General features: G+C 38.1%; 1 long non-coding RNA gene and 1 other non-coding gene across 2 annotated transcripts; both read left to right on the forward strand.

The window, feature by feature from the left end:
• The first annotated feature begins 517 nt into the window (after positions 1-517).
• On the forward strand, positions 518-7716 carry LOC143649757 (uncharacterized). Its single transcript, XR_013159152.1, has 3 exons — positions 518-774; positions 4741-4965; positions 7597-7716. It is a non-coding gene; the product is annotated as an uncharacterized LOC143649757 (long non-coding RNA).
• Positions 7717-10263: 2547 nt separating this feature from the next.
• On the forward strand, positions 10264-10427 carry LOC143651154 (U1 spliceosomal RNA). The gene has a single exon (XR_013159886.1). It is a non-coding gene; the product is annotated as a U1 spliceosomal RNA (small nuclear RNA).
• Positions 10428-10682: the final 255 nt, after the last annotated feature.

The raw sequence follows: 10682 nt of genomic DNA on the forward strand, positions 1-10682 counted from the left end.
AGAATGAGGAAAATATAGGACAAAGACTGAATAAGTATAATAAGTTGCTGAAGGTATAGCAAACAGGCTCCTTGCAACAAGCAGACCCCATACTCCTCCTTGTACATTTGAACTACCTCCTCTTTTTAAATTCCCCAAATTCCTCTGAGCAGTCAGAACTGCATGTAAACAGGATGCCTGCCCTGAGAATGGGTAAAACTGGACATAGGCAAGGTAAGACAAATTCCTGTAAAGAACCCCTTCCCCTAACTGCTCATCTACTTCTGTAAACCCCACTTCACAATCTTCCTGATTAAAACCAGCCAATCATTTCTATCCAACACCACCAGTTACTATATTAAGCATACCTTGTTTTTAACATGTTATCCTGTCTATAAAAATTGATGTTAACCTTTTGTTCAGGGTTCAGACTTTCAGAGGATACTCAGCTGTGACCTAGGGCCATAGATGAACAAAAACCTACTTCCTGAAACTTTGGAACCTGAGTCTCAGTTTGTTCTGTTTCTGTGTAATGTTTCTGGAGGCTTTCAGCTTTGTCCCTGCTTTCACACATTTCTGGGGGCTTATCCAGGATCAAGAGGTCAGTGATATTTTCATCTCCCTTGCCCATGGTGGTAGTGTCACCTGGACCACAGACCAATGGAATCCAGTGCTGGAAATGGAACTTTTCCTTGTCTTTCAGATTCCTGACCTCCCTGGCTGGGGTACTTGTTACTGTCAGAATCTGGGACAGTTTCTGGAATCAGGTTCCTGGGAGCACCACTTGTCTGACTGGTAAGTGCCTGGATGTGTCAGTTTCAGCCCACTCATAAAAGACTAGGGGAGCCTGAGTGGAAGGGGGGTCTGATCACCTCCCAGAGACTCTCTGAATACTGGTCTCCAGTTGGAGGACCCGGGCAAATAAAAGTCTTAACATTCAGTTTTTGGAAGGGAAGTGTGGGAGGGATGATGGAATGTGTGTCTGTGATTGTGTGAATGAAAATGAACTCTTAGGCCACAGGAGCCATGCACCAGGCTATGAATGAGTTCAAATTCTGTGAGTTTGTGATGATCCTCATATGGCTCAGGGTGGGCAACCCAAAAAGAGGGGCTGGTCACGGGTTTATACTGGATCACCAAAGCCAAGAGTGGTCCAATGTCCCTGCTAGGGGATCAACCAGACCTAGCAAAGTGATAGTTTGTTCAAAACCCTGTTGTTTGTCTGTAAGCCCTCTCCGTAATCATTGGCACTGCCTGTATGAGAGGGGAAATCAGTAAGATACTGCTGCAGTGCATAATTTCCAAGTTTAAGAAAGCTTTTACTGATGACTGGAGAGACAATCTGACCCATGGCCAACTTAGGAAACTGTGTGAATTATAGTGGACCACCTTTGGGAAGGATAAAAATAAATTATCTTGTATTATGGCTTATCATTACTCTGCCTTATGAATCAGAATTTTCACATTTCAGAGTAAGAGGAGAACATTTGTGTAGAGGCTTCAAAATTTATCTCATTAACAGAGTCTGTTCTGTACAACTGATGTTGCCATTGCATAACCTTGGTAAGAAATTGTTAAAATGTTGCACTCTAGTTAGGAGGACTTGTTATCCTCTTAGGAAGAGGTGTTCTTTAATAAAGTTATCTAGGTCCCAGGAAGCTCCTCTTGGTCCCTAGCCAGTTACCAAAGGACAGAACTGGAAGCAGTTGCATAAGTTAATTGGAATTTGGCCACTATTATATGAGGATGTCATAAAAAGAGGGAAAAATGCATGCAAGCAGTAAGAGAAAGAAAGAGGAGAAAGTTAAGAGAAGAGAGAAAAAAATTTTATGAGAGAGGGGGAGCACCTCAAAAGAATTTTATGCTTTGTTAGGGATCTTCACTAAAGAACCTCTGAATGCTATCCCCAAGATTGCTTTGGATTTTTACTAATGAGAGTTAAAATGCTGCTTCTGAAACTCTCCAGCTCTTCTTTTCAGGTGTTGGTGCCATCTCATCTGGTGATATAACTATGATTTATTTTTAAAATTCTTTTAATTACTATCTTTTAATTATTTCCATTAATTACTTTCCTAATCAAATCTGTCTTTATATCACTAAAGTCTATTGTCCACAAATCCAAACATATAAATCAAATGGCCACAAGTATCACATTGCCTTTCATGTGACAAAACTGCACTGTGAGCAGGATTCACATTTCAGCAAAGCTTCACAATGGTAAAGATCAGTAAGACAAGCTTTAGAAAATTAGTGCAGAAAATATGGACTGTGTTCTTCTGAATATTGTAGTGCTTTATTAGGACCATTCTAGATAAATTTAAAGTTACTGGTTTCTTGTTCTTTTTGCATGCAGAATGTTTTAGATTTAAACATTTATTTCCCTGGTTTATGCTTTCTAATGTCATAACACATTTAGGAATTTGTACATCAATAGCCCCTCTTCAAGAATTACTTGAGATAAATAAATAGTGGGCTATAGGCTTTGGACATAGATTAAGAGAAAATGTCACTTTTGAAAAAGTCCTCTAAACTCAGAGTGAAGAACCAAAAAATTTGAGAATGGGATGATTTACCTTATTCTTTACTTGAAAAAGAATGAGCAAAATGCACAGGACCCTGTGAAGATTGGGGTAATAAAATCAAATAGGGAGAGCATATTCAAGTTGCTCTGTGTCCAGAAAACATTCCATTAAAAAATGGAAAGAAATAATTGGAGTATGTAGAAGAGGATTAGATTTGTTAACAGAATATAAAATAAATGTGTGAACAGAAAGATTGAGCAATCTCTGAAAAAAAGGAATTATGAAACGGAATTACAATAACTGTAGGAAAAACTGTCCATGCTGCAGAATCAAAATTTTGTTTTGAAAAATCAAATTTGTAATTATCAGTCAGTAGCTGAGAGGGCTGCATTCCATGCAGCCAATATTATTATAAAAAAAGATGAGGTAAAGTGAACAAAAGGAATGTACCTATTGTACTAGCCACTGCCACTATTGACTGGGACCCTGATAAGTGGGGTGGTGATGTGTGTGATGAGGCAAATGATGGAAAAAAAGAGAATATTTTAGATGAGAAAATTTGTCAGAAAAAAAGTAAATATCTTACAGAAATAAATGCTCCCCCAATACAAAGGCAAGAAGAAGAGAAACAGGGCAATCAGGTTACTTTAAGAAGCACTATAAAAGAACAAAAAAATGACATTCTCAGGCACTTTACTCAGATAATTTGTAAACCACTATTTACCTAGATGGTCAAAATTGCTAATGCAGAGGTTGGAAGAGTGGTGCTGGACTATGCTGATTGCATAAAACTCATAGGAATTAGCAACAATATCTTTGTGCAGACTGCTTTTCAGAAGTTTAGTTGGAAGCCTGGAAAAAGCTCTAACATTCTAGCATTGGCTGCACAAAGGTATAATGAACAATGCCTTGCTGACACTATGCAGCCATGAATCATTTGATCCTGGTACACTTTGAAAGACGCTATGCAAAAATTACAAAAGGAAATTATGAAGTCAACAATTGTATTGGGAGAGGCCAACACATACCACTTCCTCCCTGGCAATGCTTCACAAATGTTATCATTAAGGCAGCACCTGCAGCATATAAACACTTGATAATGACTTTATTATTAGGAAAAACAGGCAATCCACTTAACAGTGTCTTAAATAAAATGGCAGTGCTGAGAAACATGGGATACTGGAATACAGGGAAAGAAAATGTCAAAAGATATAATGGGAAATGATTCTCCAATACTAGTAATGGAATTTCCCATAGAGACATGTTCCAAGACCTGCTGGAAGCTGAGGTCAACTGAAAAAGTTTTAACATTTTGTCAAATTATGAGATAAAAATGATGTGTAAAAAATGTAAACCAAGTTATAATCATAAAGTGAGTAATGCTCCAAGTCCTGGCAAGGAAGAAGACCTGTGTCCAGTTCCCTTGGGACCTCTGTACCTTCATTTAGTCCCTTTCTCCCAGACAAAGGGATTAAGCCAAACTCTATTACCTTTGACTCTGAATTTCTGTCTCCACTTTGATTTTACTGTTCATATTTTTAAATTAGGGAAGCTGTTTAATATTGAAAAACTCCTTGCTTGCAAGTTTTTATCCTTATGGCTTTTTTAAAAAGTCTTAGCATGTGCCATTAATTCTTATTAAAAAATATTTATTGAAATTTTAAATATGCATTGACTAGAGCATTTTAAGCATTTAACATTATTCTGACAAATTCAATTTTGATGGTAATTGTATGTAGTGAAGTGTTTGTTTGAAGGAATGACTTAAGTATGAAGGATATAAAGAATGTGGTTTTACTAAAAGGAAAAATATATTAGTTTTGTCCTAAGATAAAATAAATGGCTATTATGAGTAAAGAAAATGTAAGACAAAGATTGAACAAATTCAGTAAGTTGTTGAAGGTTTGTGGAAAGGAAAATTATGGCCAAAGTTAGGAAAATTTTCAGGTAACTTCAGGGAAGATTGGAAGCAGTACCTGTACAATTTAGCATCTACCCTCCTTTACATAGGTTTGAGCCAGGAGACTTGGTGTGGGCAAAAGACAGGCAAAAATGGGGGGGGGGGGTCCTTCCAGTCTCAATGGAAAGGTCCTTTCCATGTTGTTTTAGTAATCCCAACAGCTGTCAAAGTCACAGAGATCATCCCATGAATTACCATTCTCAGGTCAAAAGGGCCACCATAGATGATTCCTGGAAGTGCACTCCTGATCCTAAACACCTGGTGTGCATCATTCCCCAGGAGGCACTGCACCCTTCTCCATAACAGCTGAGATCAGCTGACAAGCCTGTGACTGAGGCCTAAATGACTGTCACTGCCCTGCTGTAGCTCACCAGAAGCAACTTGTTAATGCATGGCTGAAGACTGTGGAGACATCCAAGCCCTGCTTCAGTCACCCTGCAAGCTGACAGATCTATGCATGGCCAAAGATTAAGGAATTGATGCATGGACATCCTGGACTGCCAGGTCTGTGGACTAATTGTCTTGTCTTGCTCTTTGCATTTGTCTTTCATTTAGCAATTTTAGCCTTCCTGGAATTAAATCACCTGGAGTTCTTCCAGAAAACCAACTTTACTCTAATCTGGTGGGATCCCTCTTACCCATGTAACTTCCTCCTTCCTGGCCATTGCCCAGAATGTATGTCTTCATTCCTTCCCTGAGGCTAACTGTTCATTCATGTAGTGGCATTCCCCATAGCCAACACCGTGCACCTCACTCTTCTGTTTCTGCTCAGCATGGCCATAAGCCCTTCCATACTAGGCATGCCTCAAGGCCACCTATGCTGGGAAAAAGGTAAAAATTATAGCCAGCATTCATGCCAGGGCAGTTCTCAGACCTGCATTATTCTGTATGCTCCCTAAAGGAAGGCCCTCTAGTATGCTATAATCCCACCTCACCAGGTTCAGTAGTGCTGTTTTCACTACTCTAGGGTGGCAAGGCTATTGCCATAACCCTAGAAAGTAAAACAGTTCCCAAGTCCACTTGGCTATCAGCACATGTACAGTTTTATCACCTACTGGATCCAGCACCTTTCCTGGTGCAGTCCTCTTGGTAGTGCAATGCATATGAGATCAGGGGGGAACTCTTCACAGTGCTGAGGCATTAGCCTCCTAGGAGCTGATGCCATGCAGTTTGTCTCTTGCCCAAAGCTATTAGCTGGGCCTTAACTGAAAGAAAACAAACCTGGATTCACCAAAACATGTGACCAGGGCTGGGGCCCCACCAGCAGCTAAGGAAATCCCAAGGCAAGTGCTGGGCATGGAGGCCAGGGGGCACAGGCTATTGAGGAAATAGATCAGACCTCTCAGGGATATTTGTCCCTCCCTCACTTGCACATCTCATCTCATCCTACTTGGCCCTGGAGGATGGCTGGTTAGTCAAAGATAGGTAAGTTTCCTCAGGGAAGGAAAAGCCTAAAAGAGACACAATTGCAAAGGGGCCATCATGAGAAAATTTGGAGCCAGCAGAGGTGGGGCACAGACCCTCAATCCCCAGGTTTGCAGGGGTTTTAACCCTGCATTGTTCCCTTGTTTCACATACTCAGCTCAAATCAGAACACACCAAAACATGCAACAAGAAAAAGACAAAAAATAGGTAACATTATAATCCCTCCTTCTAAGTCAGGGTAAGAATCAAAAAAAGGAAATGTAGCAAGCAGGCCCCTTGCAACAGGTGGGCCCCACAACCCTCCTTACACATATAAACTATCTCCACTTTTTAAATTCCCCATATTCCTCTAAGAAGTCAGAACTACATGTAAACAGGATACTTGCCCCAATAATGGATAAAACTGCACATAGGCAAGAGGAGAAATTCCTGTAAATAAACCCCTACCCTAACCACTCATCCACTTCTATAAACCCATCTTCATACCCTTCCCAATTTAAACCAACCAATCATTCCTTCCAAACCTGCCAGTTACCATATTAAGCATACCTTGTCTTAGTATGCCATCCTGTCTACAAAACCTGATGTCAACCTGTTGTTCAGGGATCAGACTTTCAGAGGCTACTTGGCCAAGACCTATGGCCATAGATGAATAAAACCTAGTTCCCAAAACTTTGGAGCCTCAGCCTCAGTTTGTTGTGTTTCCATGTAATATTCCTGGAGGCATGCAGCATTGTCCCTGGTTTCTTGTAGCAAAGGTTTATGGAAAAGGGAATTATGGTCAAAGGTAAGAAAGATTTAACAAGTCTATCTGTAAAATTTTTGAAACTTTACTATGAAATAATATACTGATGCAAGACTAATGTTTCATTTTCTCCCTGTTAGAGTGACAAAGTTGTCTTTGTCACTGTTTTAGTGAAAAGTTATAAAAATGTTTTCTAAGTAATCAGTGTGAAAAGCAGATTCTGTTTTATCAGAATAACTTCTTGTACTTTATGTTAACTTTATTGTCTTTGGCTGTGTAAGAAAAATGAATCAACTCATTGTTGGAAAAGGCTATTTTTTTTCCCTCAGCTTTAATGCAAGGAACCAGATATTGTTTCAAACCTGATCACTTCTAACATTTTTCTTTCTCAAAGTCAAACACTAAAAGATATCTTTTTTATTCCAAACAGTTACAATACATTTGTTCTTTGACTTTATGAAAATTAAGATCTTAAAATAAAGTTAATTTGATATGTTTTAGGTTGCACAAAAATGTTCAGGAGAGGTTATAGAAATTAAGATATTTTCTAAACTTCTGTCAGTAATTGATCTTTTTACATAATATTAAATGGCATTATAATAATTTTTTAAACCAAATCCTAGTTTTGCTTACCGAAATAAGATAACAGAACAGCATCAAGAACACCTATGGCTCAGTGAATCAATGTGTCCTCCTCGAAAGACAAAAGCATAAAAACAACCATAACAAAAGGGCAATAATCAAGGAGCAGAATTGAAAGCAATACCAAACCCTGTTACACAAAAAGGAGGAAAGTGTAATCTATTCACTGATTCATGGGCAGTGGCCAATGGATTATTTTGGACAGCTATCCAGAAATAGAATAGTTTAAAAAATACATAGAAGGACATTACAGGAAGAAAACATTATGGAAAAAGTAATATGGGAAAATTTTCAATGTACTAATGTATCTGTCTTTCATGCAGATGCCCACTTGACCCTAAATTCACCTGAACATGAGTATAATACTGCAACAGATGCCTTCGCAAAAATTTCTGTGAATACCATTACTGAAGAAGATTTTGATTTTGAAAATGGGTGCATCAGCAACCTGGACATTTAAGTGCACAAGGTATGCACAGGTGGGCACAAGCCACATGGATTGATTTACCTTTTTCTATTTTAAATCAAATGAAAATAAATGTTAAATTTGTAAAAAAGATGCTTTCCAAAAATAGCCTTTGTATTAGAGGGTATCAATACATATGCCCCTGTATAGATACCTACTTTGGAGTGCTTGTTGCCTGTGCAAATCAATATTCCATCCAAAGTAATACTTGTAAAACTTTAGATGTTATTGCACTAGGTTATAAATACTCTTTTATAAACCCAAAGTGGACAATGGTTCCCATTTTAAGGACAATGGATAATTATTCCTTATAAAAGGAAACTGGGAAAAGCTAAATTATGCTTCTAATGTAACGACTCATGAAGGAGGATCTGGCTCCACTGATGTCAAAATTAGCTCTAAGTTCTGAATAAAAGAAACATAATCAAGAAAAGCCAAGGGTTACTGAAATAATAGCACAGAAAAATAATAATACAATAATAGTGACCTATTCTGAAAAGAATGATTTCAAAATATTGCTCACTAATAAACTTTTTATTCATGAATAAATATGTTACAGTGTTCTTCATCTTCAATTAGATAATTGCCAGAAAAATAACAAATGGTCTGGTATTGTGGGCTCATACCTATTTTGAATGCATAATGTCTCTCACTGCTGGATCTGTGCTAACCTCCCAACTAAGGCAGCTGAAGGACTTCTGTGATGAATAACATCAACTCCTGAACAGAACTGGACTTAGTTAAATCTGACAGCTGCTCAGTAAGTAACCTGTACTGTTGTATATGTAAAATGTTGCATATATATCCCTAATAATCAAGATTCTGTTAAAAATGCTTTACAAGAAATAAAAGTAAAATGAGGAAGTAATAGTTGTACACATCCTTTCCCAGGACCCTTTACAGTCATGGTGGAACTCCCTTACTGGTACTTGGTGTTCAGTATTAATAAAATTGGCCAGTATAATAGCAACTGTAATTATGCTTTGCTATTTATTCTCTTGTTGTTGTACTCTTTGTCAAACATTTAATGGGAAACTCTACAAAGTGCAGACCACTACTTGGAGTTCCATGTACTCTGTTTAGTATATCAATCTAAGAATATTAATCTGAGAATATTATGCCATGGCAGAAGAATTGAAGAAGACTACTGTACCAGCTGGGTAATGTTTCTTTTCTTACCCCAGACCAGGTGGCATAGTCTATTAATCTGAGAATATTGCACCATAGAAGAATATTGTACTAGCTAGGTGATGTTTGTTTTCTGCCCCAGACCAGGTGGTAATCTTCTAATACTCTCATTGTACTGGCTAAGTGATGTTCTAATAATATAGAGATCTGAATTCCTTTATGCTTGCATAAAAATATTTTAGTGCTTTGTAATATATTTAAATTAAAATATATGTATCAACTAAATTTAACCAAAAATCATCATGAATTACATTGTGAACAGACCAGACTCTAAGGACTGAATGTAAGGGAAAGATAAATGTGTAGAGTCTGTTCTTCTCAACTGTTGTGGCCATTGTGTGATGTTTGTAATAGATTGTTGAAGTGTGCACTCCAGCTGTGAGGACTGGTTATTCTCCTAGAAGGAGACAATCTTTGATAAAAATATCTAGGTCCCAGGAAGCACCTCTAGGTTCCTAGTCAGTTTCTGGAGGACCAAACTAGGCCTGGCCATGTAAACTAATTGGAATTTGGCCACTATTATGCAAAGATATCATAAAACTGCACTCTAGCAGTTAGAAGAGTAGAAGAAAAGAGGAGAATCTCATGGGAGAGAGAGTCCCGTCAGAATCTTATCTGGGAAAAGAATACTCCGCTATAGATTCTTACTAATGAAACTGAATGCCATCTCCAAGATTGCTGTGGTTTTTACTAATGAGACTTTGAATGGTGTTTCTGAGATGTCCCAGCACTTCTCTTCAGGTGTTGGTGCCATCTTATCTGGTAATGTAACTATGCCTTATTTTTGAAAGATCCTTTAATTACTTTGCTTTATTAATAAAAAAATCTGTTTTTATATCACTGAAGTCTGTGTTTCTGTGAATCCAAACCTATAAATTAAGTGGCCACAAATATGTTGCCTTTCATATGACAAGTGTGGAAATTAATAAAGGAACCACGGGTTCTGTATTGCTGTGATTCCCATGGTGAACCCCCTTATCTATAGCCTGTGAAATGAGGATATGAAAGCAGCTCCTGGGAAAATGATGGGGTTCAGGTAATACTTTCAGCAGTTGATTCCTTAGCTAGCCTCAGAGTTTCAAACGGGAGCAATAGGGAGGAGTTTTTGTTTGGACAGATGATGATAGAATGGTAAAGGGACATGGACATTAGTATTCAGGTTCTATGCATCATTTTTCATTGTTCACTTGTCTTGATTGGATCCTTATTTTAAAATGCTCAGTACTGGACTGAGCATAATTCAAACACACCCACCAGCTTTGCTGCTCTTCTTCAATCCCTAAGTGTTTTGAATGGATATCTGTGATGGTTTTTTAAGTCTCAAACCTTGAGGTCTATACTTACCTGGCAGGGGAGATACCATGATCACATAGGTGGTTTTCCCAGGGTGAGGCTTATCCATTGCACTCCGGATGTGTTGACCCCTGCGATTTCCCCAAATGTGGGAAACTCGACTGCATAATTTGTGGTAGTGGAGGACTGCGTTCACGCTGTCCCCTGGAAAAAAAAAGAAAAAGAAAAAAAAAAAAACCTTGAGGTCTAGGCAGTACCAATTCTAACGAAGTGCAACTAGGGAGACAAGACTTCACAGCAATAAAGTTTTTGAATCTTCATATACTGATTTCACTTTCCTTCCATTAAATAGATGTACACTTATTTCATATTATCTGCATTTTCTGGAAAACCATGGACTAAGTTTTCCATGGGTTTTGTGTATTTGTGGGTATTGTTTTAAATCATATTTTGGTTACTTTT

The sequence above is a fragment of the Tamandua tetradactyla genome, chromosome 11 (assembly GCF_023851605.1).
Source record: "Tamandua tetradactyla isolate mTamTet1 chromosome 11, mTamTet1.pri, whole genome shotgun sequence".
In the NCBI taxonomy this organism is placed as follows: Eukaryota; Metazoa; Chordata; class Mammalia; order Pilosa; family Myrmecophagidae; genus Tamandua; species Tamandua tetradactyla.